The following is a 16,366-nucleotide window of genomic DNA, read 5'->3' on the forward strand; positions in this document are numbered from 1 at the left end:
GGAAACTTAATCCCCCCCCCCCCCAAAAAAAAAACGTAAGGGGTAACACTAGTTTTTTTTTCTGGTCGAAATTTTGAGTTTCGATATCTCAGCTCTGGAAGGGTCTAGAGCCTCCATTTTTGCGCTCGGGTCAAAGTCTCGCGGCCCTCTATCATAATCCAGAGTTTTGAGAAGATTGGAGAAACTTGATTTTTCGCCCGAAAACGAAAAAAAAACGTAAGGGGTAACACTGTCGTTTTTTTTTCGGGTCGAAATTTTGAGTTTCGATATCTCAGCTCTGGAAGGGTCTAGAGCCTCCATTTTTGCGCTCGGGTCAAAGTCTCGCGGCCCTCTATCATAATCCAGAGTTTTGATAAGATTGGAGAAACTTGATTTTTCGCCCGAAAACGAAAAAAAAACGTAAGGGGTAACACTGTCGTTTTTTTTTTCGGGTCGAAATTTTGAGTTTCGATATCTCAGCTCTGGAAGGGTCTAGAGCCTCCATTTTTGCGCTGGGGTCAAAGTCTCGCGGCCCTCTATCAGAATCCAGAGTTTTGGGAAGATTGGAGAAACTTAATTTTTCGCCCGAAAACGAAAAAAAAACGTAAGGGGTAACACTGTCGTTTTTTTTTCGGGTCGAAATTTTGAGTTTCGATATCTCAGCTCTGGAAGGGTCTAGAGCCTCCATTTTTGCGCTCGGGTCAAAGTCTCGCGGCCCTCTATCATAATCGAGAGTTTTGAGAAGATTGGAGAAACTTGATTTTTCGCCCGAAAACGGAAAAAAACGTAAGGGGTAACACTGTCGTTTTTTTTCGGGTTGAAATTTTGAGTTTCGATATCTCAGCTCTGGAAGGGTCTAGAGCCTCCATTTTTGCGCTCGGGTCAAAGTCTCGCGGCCCTCTATCATAATCCAGAGTTTTGAGAAGATTGGAGAAACTTGATTTTTCGCCCGAAAACGAAAAAAAACGTAAGGGGTAACACTGTCGTTTTTTTTTCGGGTCGAAATTTTGAGTTTCGATATCTCAGCTCTGGAAGGGTCTAGAGCCTCCATTTTTGCGCTCGGGTCAAAGTCTCGTGGCCCTCTATCATAATCCAGAGTTTTGAGAAGATTGGAGAAACTTGATTTTTCGCCCGAAAACGAAAAAAAACGTAAGGGGTAACACTGTCGGTTTTTTTTCGGGTCGAAATTTTGAGTTTCGATATCTCAGCTCTGGAAGGGTCTAGAGCCTCCATTTTTGCGCTCGGGTCAAAGTCTCGCGGCCCTCTATCATAATCCAGAGTTTTGAGAAGATTGGAGAAACTTGATTTTTCGCCCGGAAATGAAAAAAAACGTAAGGGGTAACACTGTCGTTTTTTTTTCCGGTCGAAATTTTGAGTTTCGATATCTCAGCTCTGGAAGGGTCTAGAGCCTCCATTTTTGCGCTCGGGTCAAAGTCTCGCGGCCCTCTATCATAATCCAGAGTTTTGAGAAGATTGGAGAAATTTGATTTTTCGCCTGAAAATGAAAAAAAACGTAAGGGGTAACACTGTCGTTTTTTTTTCTGGTCGAAATTTTGAGTTTCGATATCTCAGCTCTGGAAGGGTCTAGAGCCTCCATTTTTGCGCTCGGGTCAAAGTCTCGTGGCCCTCTATCATAATCCAGAGTTTTGAGAAGATTGGAGAAACTTGATTTTTCGCCCGAAAACGAAAAAAAACTTAAGGGGTAACACTGCCGTTTTTTTTTCTGGTCGAAATTTTGAGTTTCGATATCTCAGCTCTGGAAGGGTCTAGAGCCTCCATTTTTGCGCTCGGGTCAAAGTCTCGCGGCCCTCTATCATAATCCAGAGTTTTGAGAAGATTGGAGAAACTTGATTTTTCGCCCGAAAACGAAAAAAAACGTAAGGGGTAACACTGTCGTTTTTTTTTCCGGTCGAAATTTTGAGTTTCGATATCTCAGCTCTGGAAGGGTCTAGAGCCTCCATTTTTGCGCTCGGGTCAAAGTCTCGCGGCCCTCTATCATAATCCAGAGTTTTGAGAAGATTGGAGAAACTTGATTTTTCGCCCGAAAACGAAAAAAAACGTAAGGGGTAACACTGTCGTTTTTTTTTCCGGTCGAAATTTTGAGTTTCGATATCTCAGCTCTGGAAGGGTCTAGAGCCTCCATTTTTGCGCTCGGGTCAAAGTCTCGTGGCCCTCTATCATAATCCAGAGTTTTGAGAAGATTGGAGAAACTTGATTTTTCGCCCGAAAACGAAAAAAAACGTAAGGGGTAACACTGTCGTTTTTTTTTTTTCAGGTCGAAATTTTGAGTTTCGATATCTCAGCTCTGGAAGGGTCTAGAGCCTCCATTTTTGCGCTCGGGTCAAAGTCTCGCGGCCCTCTATCATAATCCAGAGTTTTGAGAAGATTGGAGAAACTTGATTTTTCGCCCGAAAACGAAAAAAAACGTAAGGGGTAACACTGTCTTTTTTTTCGGGTCGAAATTTTGAGTTTCGATATCTCAGCTCTGGAAGGGTCTAGAGCCTCCATTTTTGCGCTCGGGTCAAAGTCTCGCGGCCCTCTATCATAATCCAGAGTTTTGAGAAGATTGGAGAAACTTGATTTTTCGCCCGAAAACGGAAAAAAACGTAAGGGGTAACACTGTCGTTTTTTTTTCGGGTCGAAATTTTGAGTTTCGATATCTCAGCTCTGGAAGGGTCTAGAGCCTCCATTTTTGCGCTCGGGTCAAAGTCTCGCGGCCCTCTATCATAATCCAGAGTTTTGAGAAGATTGGAGAAACTTGATTTTTCGCCCGAAAACGAAAAAAAACGTAAGGGGTAACACTGTCGTTTTTTTTTTTTCAGGTCGAAATTTTGAGTTTCGATATCTCAGCTCTGGAAGGGTCTAGAGCCTCCATTTTTGCGCTCGGGTCAAAGTCTCGCGGCCCTCTATCATAATCCAGAGTTTTGAGAAGATTGGAGAAACTTGATTTTTCGCCCGAAAACGAAAAAAAACGTAAGGGGTAACACTGTCTTTTTTTTCGGGTCGAAATTTTGAGTTTCGATATCTCAGCTCTGGAAGGGTCTAGAGCCTCCATTTTTGCGCTCGGGTCAAAGTCTCGCGGCCCTCTATCATAATCCAGAGTTTTGAGAAGATTGGAGAAACTTGATTTTTCGCCCGAAAACGGAAAAAAACGTAAGGGGTAACACTGTCGTTTTTTTTTCGGGTCGAAATTTTGAGTTTCGATATCTCAGCTCTGGAAGGGTCTAGAGCCTCCATTTTTGCGCTCGGGTCAAAGTCTCGCGGCCCTCTATCATAATCCAGAGTTTTGAGAAGATTGGAGAAACTTGATTTTTCGCCCGAAAACGAAAAAAAACGTAAGGGGTAACACTGTCGTTTTTTTTTCCGGTCGAAATTTTGAGTTTCGATATCTCAGCTCTGGAAGGGTCTAGAGCCTCAATTTTTGCGCTCAGGTCAAAGTCTCGCGGCCCTCTATCATAATCCAGAGTTTTGAGAAGATTGGAGAAACTTGATTTTTCGCCCGAAAACGGAAAAAAACGTAAGGGGTAACACTGTCGTTTTTTTTTCGGGTCGAAATTTTGAGTTTCGATATCTCAGCTCTGGAAGGGTCTAGAGCCTCCATTTTTGCGCTCGGGTCAAAGTCTCGCGGCCCTCTATCATAATCCAGAGTTTTGAGAAGATTGGAGAAACTTGATTTTTCGCCCGAAAACGGAAAAAAACGTAAGGGGTAACACTGTCGTTTTTTTTTCGGGTCGAAATTTTGAGTTTCGATATCTCAGCTCTGGAAGGGTCTAGAGCCTCAATTTTTGCGCTCAGGTCAAAGTCTCGCGGCCCTCTATCATAATCCAGAGTTTTGAGAAGATTGGAGAAACTTGATTTTTCGCCCGAAAACGAAAAAAAACGTAAGGGGTAACACTGTCGTTTTTTTTTCGGGTCGAAATTTTGAGTTTCGATATCTCAGCTCTGGAAGGGTCTAGAGCCTCCATTTTTGCGCTCGGGTCAAAGTCTCGCGGCCCTCTATCATAATCCAGAGTTTTGAGAAGATTGGAGAAACTTGATTTTTCGCCCGAAAACGGAAAAAAACGTAAGGGGTAACACTGTCGTTTTTTTTTCGGGTCGAAATTTTGAGTTTCGATATCTCAGCTCTGGAAGGGTCTGGAGCCTCCATTTTTGCGCTCGGGTCAAAGTCTCGCGGCCCTCTATCATAATCCAGAGTTTTGAGAAGATTGGAGAAACTTGATTTTTCGCCCGAAAACGAAAAAAAACGTAAGGGGTAACACTGTCGTTTTTTTTTCGGGTCGAAATTTTGAGTTTCGATATCTCAGCTCTGGAAGGGTCTAAAGCCTCCATTTTTGCACTCAGGTCTAACTCTAATGGCCCTCTATCACAATCCAGAGTTTTGAGAAGATTGGGGAAACTTAATCCCCCCCCCCCCCCCCCAAAAAAAAAAACGTAAGGGGTAACACTAGTTTTTTTTTTTCTGGTCGAAATTTTGAGTTTCGATATCTCAGCTCTGGAAGGGTCTAAAGCCTCCATTTTTGCACTCAGGTCTAACTCTAATGGCCCTCTATCACAATCCAGAGTTTTGAGAAGATTGGGGAAACTTAATCCCCCCCCCCCCAAAAAAAAAAAAAAACGTAAGGGGTAACACTAGTTTTTTTTTCTGGTCGAAATTTTGAGTTTCGATATCTGAGCTCTGGAAGGGTCTAGAGCCTCCATTGTTGCACTCAGGTCCAAGTCTCATGGCCCTCTATCAGAATCCAGAATTTTGAGAAGATTGGGGATACTTAATTTTTCGCCCAAAAAAACCCAAAAAAAATGTAAGGGGTAACACTGTCGTTTTTTTTCTGGTCGAAATTTTGAGTTTCGATATCTCAGCTCTGGAAGGGTCTAAAGCCTCCATTTTTGTACTCAGGTCTAAGTCTCATGGCACTCTATCAGAATCCAGAGTTTTAAGAAGATTAGGGAAACTTAATCCCCCCCCCCCCCCAAAAAAAAAACGTAAGGGGTAACACTAGTTTTTTTTTCTGGTCGAAATTTTGAGTTTCGATATCTCAGCTCTGGAAGGGTCTAGAGCCTCCATTTTTGCGCTCGGGTCAAAGTCTCGCGGCCCTCTATCATAATCCAGAGTTTTGAGAAGATTGGAGAAACTTGATTTTTCGCCCGAAAACGAAAAAAAAACGTAAGGGGTAACACTGTCGTTTTTTTTTCGGGTCGAAATTTTGAGTTTCGATATCTCAGCTCTGGAAGGGTCTAGAGCCTCCATTTTTGCGCTCGGGTCAAAGTCTCGCGGCCCTCTATCATAATCCAGAGTTTTGATAAGATTGGAGAAACTTGATTTTTCGCCCGAAAACGAAAAAAAAACGTAAGGGGTAACACTGTCGTTTTTTTTTTCGGGTCGAAATTTTGAGTTTCGATATCTCAGCTCTGGAAGGGTCTAGAGCCTCCATTTTTGCGCTGGGGTCAAAGTCTCGCGGCCCTCTATCAGAATCCAGAGTTTTGGGAAGATTGGAGAAACTTAATTTTTCGCCCGAAAACGAAAAAAAAACGTAAGGGGTAACACTGTCGTTTTTTTTTCGGGTCGAAATTTTGAGTTTCGATATCTCAGCTCTGGAAGGGTCTAGAGCCTCCATTTTTGCGCTCGGGTCAAAGTCTCGCGGCCCTCTATCATAATCGAGAGTTTTGAGAAGATTGGAGAAACTTGATTTTTCGCCCGAAAACGGAAAAAAACGTAAGGGGTAACACTGTCGTTTTTTTTCGGGTTGAAATTTTGAGTTTCGATATCTCAGCTCTGGAAGGGTCTAGAGCCTCCATTTTTGCGCTCGGGTCAAAGTCTCGCGGCCCTCTATCATAATCCAGAGTTTTGAGAAGATTGGAGAAACTTGATTTTTCGCCCGAAAACGAAAAAAAACGTAAGGGGTAACACTGTCGTTTTTTTTTCGGGTCGAAATTTTGAGTTTCGATATCTCAGCTCTGGAAGGGTCTAGAGCCTCCATTTTTGCGCTCGGGTCAAAGTCTCGTGGCCCTCTATCATAATCCAGAGTTTTGAGAAGATTGGAGAAACTTGATTTTTCGCCCGAAAACGAAAAAAAACGTAAGGGGTAACACTGTCGGTTTTTTTTCGGGTCGAAATTTTGAGTTTCGATATCTCAGCTCTGGAAGGGTCTAGAGCCTCCATTTTTGCGCTCGGGTCAAAGTCTCGCGGCCCTCTATCATAATCCAGAGTTTTGAGAAGATTGGAGAAACTTGATTTTTCGCCCGGAAATGAAAAAAAACGTAAGGGGTAACACTGTCGTTTTTTTTTCCGGTCGAAATTTTGAGTTTCGATATCTCAGCTCTGGAAGGGTCTAGAGCCTCCATTTTTGCGCTCGGGTCAAAGTCTCGCGGCCCTCTATCATAATCCAGAGTTTTGAGAAGATTGGAGAAATTTGATTTTTCGCCTGAAAATGAAAAAAAACGTAAGGGGTAACACTGTCGTTTTTTTTTCTGGTCGAAATTTTGAGTTTCGATATCTCAGCTCTGGAAGGGTCTAGAGCCTCCATTTTTGCGCTCGGGTCAAAGTCTCGTGGCCCTCTATCATAATCCAGAGTTTTGAGAAGATTGGAGAAACTTGATTTTTTGCCCGAAAACGAAAAAAAACTTAAGGGGTAACACTGCCGTTTTTTTTTCTGGTCGAAATTTTGAGTTTCGATATCTCAGCTCTGGAAGGGTCTAGAGCCTCCATTTTTGCGCTCGGGTCAAAGTCTCGCGGCCCTCTATCATAATCCAGAGTTTTGAGAAGATTGGAGAAACTTGATTTTTCGCCCGAAAACGAAAAAAAACGTAAGGGGTAACACTGTCGTTTTTTTTTCCGGTCGAAATTTTGAGTTTCGATATCTCAGCTCTGGAAGGGTCTAGAGCCTCCATTTTTGCGCTCGGGTCAAAGTCTCGCGGCCCTCTATCATAATCCAGAGTTTTGAGAAGATTGGAGAAACTTGATTTTTCGCCCGAAAACGAAAAAAAACGTAAGGGGTAACACTGTCGTTTTTTTTTCCGGTCGAAATTTTGAGTTTCGATATCTCAGCTCTGGAAGGGTCTAGAGCCTCCATTTTTGCGCTCGGGTCAAAGTCTCGTGGCCCTCTATCATAATCCAGAGTTTTGAGAAGATTGGAGAAACTTGATTTTTCGCCCGAAAACGAAAAAAAACGTAAGGGGTAACACTGTCGTTTTTTTTTTTTCAGGTCGAAATTTTGAGTTTCGATATCTCAGCTCTGGAAGGGTCTAGAGCCTCCATTTTTGCGCTCGGGTCAAAGTCTCGCGGCCCTCTATCATAATCCAGAGTTTTGAGAAGATTGGAGAAACTTGATTTTTCGCCCGAAAACGAAAAAAAACGTAAGGGGTAACACTGTCTTTTTTTTCGGGTCGAAATTTTGAGTTTCGATATCTCAGCTCTGGAAGGGTCTAGAGCCTCCATTTTTGCGCTCGGGTCAAAGTCTCGCGGCCCTCTATCATAATCCAGAGTTTTGAGAAGATTGGAGAAACTTGATTTTTCGCCCGAAAACGGAAAAAAACGTAAGGGGTAACACTGTCGTTTTTTTTTCGGGTCGAAATTTTGAGTTTCGATATCTCAGCTCTGGAAGGGTCTAGAGCCTCCATTTTTGCGCTCGGGTCAAAGTCTCGCGGCCCTCTATCATAATCCAGAGTTTTGAGAAGATTGGAGAAACTTGATTTTTCGCCCGAAAACGAAAAAAAACGTAAGGGGTAACACTGTCGTTTTTTTTTTTTCAGGTCGAAATTTTGAGTTTCGATATCTCAGCTCTGGAAGGGTCTAGAGCCTCCATTTTTGCGCTCGGGTCAAAGTCTCGCGGCCCTCTATCATAATCCAGAGTTTTGAGAAGATTGGAGAAACTTGATTTTTCGCCCGAAAACGAAAAAAAACGTAAGGGGTAACACTGTCGTTTTTTTTTCGGGTCGAAATTTTGAGTTTCGATATCTCAGCTCTGGAAGGGTCTAGAGCCTCCATTTTTGCGCTCGGGTCAAAGTCTCGCGGCCCTCTATCATAATCCAGAGTTTTGAGAAGATTGGAGAAACTTGATTTTTCGCCCGAAAACGGAAAAAAACGTAAGGGGTAACACTGTCGTTTTTTTTTCGGGTCGAAATTTTGAGTTTCGATATCTCAGCTCTGGAAGGGTCTAGAGCCTCAATTTTTGCGCTCAGGTCAAAGTCTCGCGGCCCTCTATCATAATCCAGAGTTTTGAGAAGATTGGAGAAACTTGATTTTTCGCCCGAAAACGGAAAAAAACGTAAGGGGTAACACTGTCGTTTTTTTTTCGGGTCGAAATTTTGAGTTTCGATATCTCAGCTCTGGAAGGGTCTAGAGCCTCCATTTTTGCGCTCGGGTCAAAGTCTCGCGGCCCTCTATCATAATCCAGAGTTTTGAGAAGATTGGAGAAACTTGATTTTTCGCCCGAAAACGAAAAAAAACGTAAGGGGTAACACTGTCGTTTTTTTTTTTTCAGGTCGAAATTTTGAGTTTCGATATCTCAGCTCTGGAAGGGTCTAGAGCCTCCATTTTTGCGCTCGGGTCAAAGTCTCGCGGCCCTCTATCATAATCCAGAGTTTTGAGAAGATTGGAGAAACTTGATTTTTCGCCCGAAAACGAAAAAAAACGTAAGGGGTAACACTGTCGTTTTTTTTTCGGGTCGAAATTTTGAGTTTCGATATCTCAGCTCTGGAAGGGTCTAGAGCCTCCATTTTTGCGCTCGGGTCAAAGTCTCGCGGCCCTCTATCATAATCCAGAGTTTTGAGAAGATTGGAGAAACTTGATTTTTCGCCCGAAAACGGAAAAAAACGTAAGGGGTAACACTGTCGTTTTTTTTTCGGGTCGAAATTTTGAGTTTCGATATCTCAGCTCTGGAAGGGTCTAGAGCCTCAATTTTTGCGCTCAGGTCAAAGTCTCGCGGCCCTCTATCATAATCCAGAGTTTTGAGAAGATTGGAGAAACTTGATTTTTCGCCCGAAAACGAAAAAAAACGTAAGGGGTAACACTGTCGTTTTTTTTTCGGGTCGAAATTTTGAGTTTCGATATCTCAGCTCTGGAAGGGTCTAGAGCCTCCATTTTTGCGCTCGGGTCAAAGTCTCGCGGCCCTCTATCATAATCCAGAGTTTTGAGAAGATTGGAGAAATTTGATTTTTCGCCCGAAAGCGAAAAAAAACGTAAGGGGTAACACTGTCGTTTTTTTTTCGGGTCGAAATTTTGAGTTTCGATATCTCAGCTCTGGAAGGGTCTAGAGCCTCCATTTTTGCGCTCGGGTCAAAGTCTCGCGGCCCTCTATCATAATCCAGAGTTTTGAGAAGATTGGAGAAACTTGATTTTTCGCCCGAAAACGAAAAAAAACTTAAGGGGTAACACTGTCGTTTTTTTTTCGGGTCGAAATTTTGAGTTTCGATATCTCAGCTCTGGAAGGGTCTAGAGCCTCCATTTTTGCGCTCGGGTCAAAGTCTCGTGGCCCTCTATCATAATCCAGAGTTTTGAGAAGATTGGAGAAACTTGATTTTTCGCCCGAAAACGAAAAAAAACGTAAGGGGTAACACTGTCGTTTTTTTTTTCGGGTCGAAATTTTGAGTTTCGATATCTCAGCTCTGGAAGGGTCTAGAGCCTCCATTTTTGCGCTCGGGTCAAAGTCTCGCGGCCCTCTATCATAATCCAGAGTTTTGAGAAGATTGGAGAAACTTGATTTTTCGCCCGAAAACGAAAAAAAACGTAAGGGGTAACACTGTCTTTTTTTTCGGGTCGAAATTTTGAGTTTCGATATCTCAGCTCTGGAAGGGTCTAGAGCCTCCATTTTTGCGCTCGGGTCAAAGTCTCGCGGCCCTCTATCATAATCCAGAGTTTTGAGAAAATTGGAGAAACTTGATTTTTCGCCCGAAAACGGAAAAAAACGTAAGGGGTAACACTGTCGTTTTTTTTTCGGGTCGAAATTTTGAGTTTCGATATCTCAGCTCTGGAAGGGTCTAGAGCCTCCATTTTTGCGCTCGGGTCAAAGTCTCGCGGCCCTCTATCATAATCCAGAGTTTTGAGAAGATTGGAGAAACTTGATTTTTCGCCCGAAAACGAAAAAAAACGTAAGGGGTAATACTGTCGTTTTTTTTCCCGGTCGAAATTTTGAGTTTCGATATCTCAGCTCTGGAAGGGTCTAGAGCCTCAATTTTTGCGCTCGGGTCAAAGTCTCGCGGCCCTCTATCATAATCCAGAGTTTTGAGAAGATTGGAGAAACTTGATTTTTCGCCCGAAAACGAAAAAAAACGTAAGGGGTAACACTGTCGTTTTTTTTTCGGGTCGAAATTTTGAGTTTCGATATCTCAGCTCTGGAAGGGTCTAGAGCCTCCATTTTTGCGCTCGGGTCAAAGTCTCGCGGCCCTCTATCATAATCCAGAGTTTTGAGAAGATTGGAGAAACTTGATTTTTCGCCCGAAAACGAAAAAAAACTTAAGGGGTAACACTGTCGTTTTTTTTTCGGGTCGAAATTTTGAGTTTCGATATCTCAGCTCTGGAAGGGTCTAGAGCCTCCATTTTTGCGCTCGGGTCAAAGTCTCGTGGCCCTCTATCATAATCCAGAGTTTTGAGAAGATTGGAGAAACTTGATTTTTCGCCCGAAAACGAAAAAAAAAGTAAGGGGTAACACTGCCGTTTTTTTTTCTGGTCGAAATTTTGAGTTTCGATATCTCAGCTCTGGAAGGGTCTAGAGCCTCCATTTTTGCGCTCGGGTCAAAGTCTCGCGGCCCTCTATCATAATCCAGAGTTTTGAGAAGATTGGAGAAACTTGATTTTTCGCCCGAAAACGAAAAAAAACGTAAGGGGTAACACTGTCGTTTTTTTTTCGGGTCGAAATTTTGAGTTTCGATATCTCAGCTCTGGAAGGGTCTAGAGCCTCCATTTTTGCGCTCGGGTCAAAGTCTCGCGGCCCTCTATCATAATCCAGAGTTTTGAGAAGATTGGAGAAACTTGATTTTTCGCCCGAAAACGAAAAAAAACTTAAGGGGTAACACTGTCGTTTTTTTTTCGGGTCGAAATTTTGAGTTTCGATATCTCAGCTCTGGAAGGGTCTAGAGCCTCCATTTTTGCGCTCGGGTCAAAGTCTCGTGGCCCTCTATCATAATCCAGAGTTTTGAGAAGATTGGAGAAACTTGATTTTTCGCCCGAAAACGAAAAAAAACGTAAGGGGTAACACTGTCGTTTTTTTTTTTCGGGTCGAAATTTTGAGTTTCGATATCTCAGCTCTGGAAGGGTCTAGAGCCTCCATTTTTGCGCTCGGGTCAAAGTCTCGCGGCCCTCTATCATAATCCAGAGTTTTGAGAAGATTGGAGAAATTTGATTTTTCGCCTGAAAACGAAAAAAAACGTAAGGGGTAACACTGTCGTTTTTTTTTCTGGTCGAAATTTTGAGTTTCGATATCTCAGCTCTGGAAGGGTCTAGAGCCTCCATTTTTGCGCTCGGGTCAAAGTCTCGTGGCCCTCTATCATAATCCAGAGTTTTGAGAAGATTGGAGAAACTTGATTTTTCGCCCGAAAACGAAAAAAAACTTAAGGGGTAACACTGTCGTTTTTTTTTCGGGTCGAAATTTTGAGTTTCGATATCTCAGCTCTGGAAGGGTCTAGAGCCTCCATTTTTGCGCTCGGGTCAAAGTCTCGCGGCCCTCTATCATAATCCAGAGTTTTGAGAAGATTGGAGAAACTTGATTTTTCGCCCGAAAACGAAAAAAAACGTAAGGGGTAACACTGTCGTTTTTTTTTCGGGTCGAAATTTTGAGTTTCGATATCTCAGCTCTGGAAGGGTCTAGAGCCTCCATTTTTGCGCTCGGGTCAAAGTCTCGCGGCCCTCTATCATAATCCAGAGTTTTGAGAAGATTGGAGAAACTTGATTTTTCGCCCGAAAACGAAAAAAAACTTAAGGGGTAACACTGTCGTTTTTTTTTCGGGTCGAAATTTTGAGTTTCGATATCTCAGCTCTGGAAGGGTCTAGAGCCTCCATTTTTGCGCTCGGGTCAAAGTCTCGTGGCCCTCTATCATAATCCAGAGTTTTGAGAAGATTGGAGAAACTTGATTTTTCGCCCGAAAACGAAAAAAAAAGTAAGGGGTAACACTGCCGTTTTTTTTTCTGGTCGAAATTTTGAGTTTCGATATCTCAGCTCTGGAAGGGTCTAGAGCCTCCATTTTTGCGCTCGGGTCAAAGTCTCGCGGCCCTCTATCATAATCCAGAGTTTTGAGAAGATTGGAGAAACTTGATTTTTCGCCCGAAAACGAAAAAAAACGTAAGGGGTAACACTGTCGTTTTTTTTTCGGGTCGAAATTTTGAGTTTCGATATCTCAGCTCTGGAAGGGTCTAGAGCCTCCATTTTTGCGCTCGGGTCAAAGTCTCGCGGCCCTCTATCATAATCCAGAGTTTTGAGAAGATTGGAGAAACTTGATTTTTCGCCCGAAAACGAAAAAAAACTTAAGGGGTAACACTGTCGTTTTTTTTTCGGGTCGAAATTTTGAGTTTCGATATCTCAGCTCTGGAAGGGTCTAGAGCCTCCATTTTTGCGCTCGGGTCAAAGTCTCGCGGCCCTCTATCATAATCCAGAGTTTTGAGAAGATTGGAGAAACTTGATTTTTCGCCCGAAAACGAAAAAAAACGTAAGGGGTAACACTGTCGTTTTTTTTTCGGGTCGAAATTTTGAGTTTCGATATCTCAGCTCTGGAAGGGTCTAGAGCCTCCATTTTTGCGCTCGGGTCAAAGTCTCGCGGCCCTCTATCATAATCCAGAGTTTTGAGAAGATTGGAGAAACTTGATTTTTCGCCCGAAAACGAAAAAAAACTTAAGGGGTAACACTGTCGTTTTTTTTTCGGGTCGAAATTTTGAGTTTCGATATCTCAGCTCTGGAAGGGTCTAGAGCCTCCATTTTTGCGCTCGGGTCAAAGTCTCGTGGCCCTCTATCATAATCCAGAGTTTTGAGAAGATTGGAGAAACTTGATTTTTCGCCCGAAAACGAAAAAAAAAGTAAGGGGTAACACTGCCGTTTTTTTTTCTGGTCGAAATTTTGAGTTTCGATATCTCAGCTCTGGAAGGGTCTAGAGCCTCCATTTTTGCGCTCGGGTCAAAGTCTCGCGGCCCTCTATCATAATCCAGAGTTTTGAGAAGATTGGAGAAACTTGATTTTTCGCCCGAAAACGAAAAAAAACGTAAGGGGTAACACTGTCGTTTTTTTTTCGGGTCGAAATTTTGAGTTTCGATATCTCAGCTCTGGAAGGGTCTAGAGCCTCCATTTTTGCGCTCGGGTCAAAGTCTCGCGGCCCTCTATCATAATCCAGAGTTTTGAGAAGATTGGAGAAACTTGATTTTTCGCCCGAAAACGAAAAAAAACTTAAGGGGTAACACTGTCGTTTTTTTTTCGGGTCGAAATTTTGAGTTTCGATATCTCAGCTCTGGAAGGGTCTAGAGCCTCCATTTTTGCGCTCGGGTCAAAGTCTCGCGGCCCTCTATCATAATCCAGAGTTTTGAGAAGATTGGAGAAACTTGATTTTTCGCCCGAAAACGAAAAAAAACTTAAGGGGTAACACTGTCGTTTTTTTTTCGGGTCGAAATTTTGAGTTTCGATATCTCAGCTCTGGAAGGGTCTAGAGCCTCCATTTTTGCGCTCGGGTCAAAGTCTCGTGGCCCTCTATCATAATCCAGAGTTTTGAGAAGATTGGAGAAACTTGATTTTTCGCCCGAAAACGAAAAAAAAAGTAAGGGGTAACACTGCCGTTTTTTTTTCTGGTCGAAATTTTGAGTTTCGATATCTCAGCTCTGGAAGGGTCTAGAGCCTCCATTTTTGCGCTCGGGTCAAAGTCTCGCGGCCCTCTATCATAATCCAGAGTTTTGAGAAGATTGGAGAAACTTGATTTTTCGCCCGAAAACGAAAAAAAACGTAAGGGGTAACACTGTCGTTTTTTTTTCGGGTCGAAATTTTGAGTTTCGATATCTCAGCTCTGGAAGGGTCTAGAGCCTCCATTTTTGCGCTCGGGTCAAAGTCTCGCGGCCCTCTATCATAATCCAGAGTTTTGAGAAGATTGGAGAAACTTGATTTTTCGCCCGAAAACGAAAAAAAACGTAAGGGGTAACACTGTCGTTTTTTTTTCGGGTCGAAATTTTGAGTTTCGATATCTCAGCTCTGGAAGGGTCTAGAGCCTCCATTTTTGCGCTCGGGTCAAAGTCTCGCGGCCCTCTATCATAATCCAGAGTTTTGAGAAGATTGGAGAAACTTGATTTTTCGCCCGAAAACGAAAAAAAACTTAAGGGGTAACACTGTCGTTTTTTTTTCGGGTCGAAATTTTGAGTTTCGATATCTCAGCTCTGGAAGGGTCTAGAGCCTCCATTTTTGCGCTCGGGTCAAAGTCTCGCGGCCCTCTATCATAATCCAGAGTTTTGAGAAGATTGGAGAAACTTGATTTTTCGCCCGAAAACGAAAAAAAACTTAAGGGGTAACACTGTCGTTTTTTTTTCGGGTCGAAATTTTGAGTTTCGATATCTCAGCTCTGGAAGGGTCTAGAGCCTCCATTTTTGCGCTCGGGTCAAAGTCTCGTGGCCCTCTATCATAATCCAGAGTTTTGAGAAGATTGGAGAAACTTGATTTTTCGCCCGAAAACGAAAAAAAAAGTAAGGGGTAACACTGCCGTTTTTTTTTCTGGTCGAAATTTTGAGTTTCGATATCTCAGCTCTGGAAGGGTCTAGAGCCTCCATTTTTGCGCTCGGGTCAAAGTCTCGCGGCCCTCTATCATAATCCAGAGTTTTGAGAAGATTGGAGAAACTTGATTTTTCGCCCGAAAACGAAAAAAAACGTAAGGGGTAACACTGTCGTTTTTTTTTCGGGTCGAAATTTTGAGTTTCGATATCTCAGCTCTGGAAGGGTCTAGAGCCTCCATTTTTGCGCTCGGGTCAAAGTCTCGCGGCCCTCTATCATAATCCAGAGTTTTGAGAAGATTGGAGAAACTTGATTTTTCGCCCGAAAACGAAAAAAAACGTAAGGGGTAACACTGTCGTTTTTTTTTCGGGTCGAAATTTTGAGTTTCGATATCTCAGCTCTGGAAGGGTCTAGAGCCTCCATTTTTGCGCTCGGGTCAAAGTCTCGCGGCCCTCTATCATAATCCAGAGTTTTGAGAAGATTGGAGAAACTTGATTTTTCGCCCGAAAACGAAAAAAAACTTAAGGGGTAACACTGTCGTTTTTTTTTCGGGTCGAAATTTTGAGTTTCGATATCTCAGCTCTGGAAGGGTCTAGAGCCTCCATTTTTGCGCTCGGGTCAAAGTCTCGTGGCCCTCTATCATAATCCAGAGTTTTGAGAAGATTGGAGAAACTTGATTTTTCGCCCGAAAACGAAAAAAAAAGTAAGGGGTAACACTGCCGTTTTTTTTTCTGGTCGAAATTTTGAGTTTCGATATCTCAGCTCTGGAAGGGTCTAGAGCCTCCATTTTTGCGCTCGGGTCAAAGTCTCGCGGCCCTCTATCATAATCCAGAGTTTTGAGAAGATTGGAGAAACTTGATTTTTCGCCCGAAAACGAAAAAAAACGTAAGGGGTAACACTGTCGTTTTTTTTTCGGGTCGAAATTTTGAGTTTCGATATCTCAGCTCTGGAAGGGTCTAGAGCCTCCATTTTTGCGCTCGGGTCAAAGTCTCGCGGCCCTCTATCATAATCCAGAGTTTTGAGAAGATTGGAGAAACTTGATTTTTCGCCCGAAAACGAAAAAAAACTTAAGGGGTAACACTGTCGTTTTTTTTTCGGGTCGAAATTTTGAGTTTCGATATCTCAGCTCTGGAAGGGTCTAGAGCCTCCATTTTTGCGCTCGGGTCAAAGTCTCGCGGCCCTCTATCATAATCCAGAGTTTTGAGAAGATTGGAGAAACTTGATTTTTCGCCCGAAAACGAAAAAAAACTTAAGGGGTAACACTGTCGTTTTTTTTTCGGGTCGAAATTTTGAGTTTCGATATCTCAGCTCTGGAAGGGTCTAGAGCCTCCATTTTTGCGCTCGGGTCAAAGTCTCGTGGCCCTCTATCATAATCCAGAGTTTTGAGAAGATTGGAGAAACTTGATTTTTCGCCCGAAAACGAAAAAAAAAGTAAGGGGTAACACTGCCGTTTTTTTTTCTGGTCGAAATTTTGAGTTTCGATATCTCAGCTCTGGAAGGGTCTAGAGCCTCCATTTTTGCGCTCGGGTCAAAGTCTCGCGGCCCTCTATCATAATCCAGAGTTTTGAGAAGATTGGAGAAACTTGATTTTTCGCCCGAAAACGAAAAAAAACGTAAGGGGTAACACTGTCGTTTTTTTTTCGGGTCGAAATTTTGAGTTTCGATATCTCAGCTCTGGAAGGGTCTAGAGCCTCCATTTTTGCGCTCGGGTCAAAGTCTCGCGGCCC

The sequence above is a fragment of the Pimephales promelas genome, chromosome 1 (genome assembly GCF_988280905.1).
Source record: "Pimephales promelas chromosome 1, fPimPro1.hap1.1, whole genome shotgun sequence".
NCBI classification, from domain to species: domain Eukaryota; kingdom Metazoa; phylum Chordata; class Actinopteri; order Cypriniformes; family Leuciscidae; genus Pimephales; species Pimephales promelas.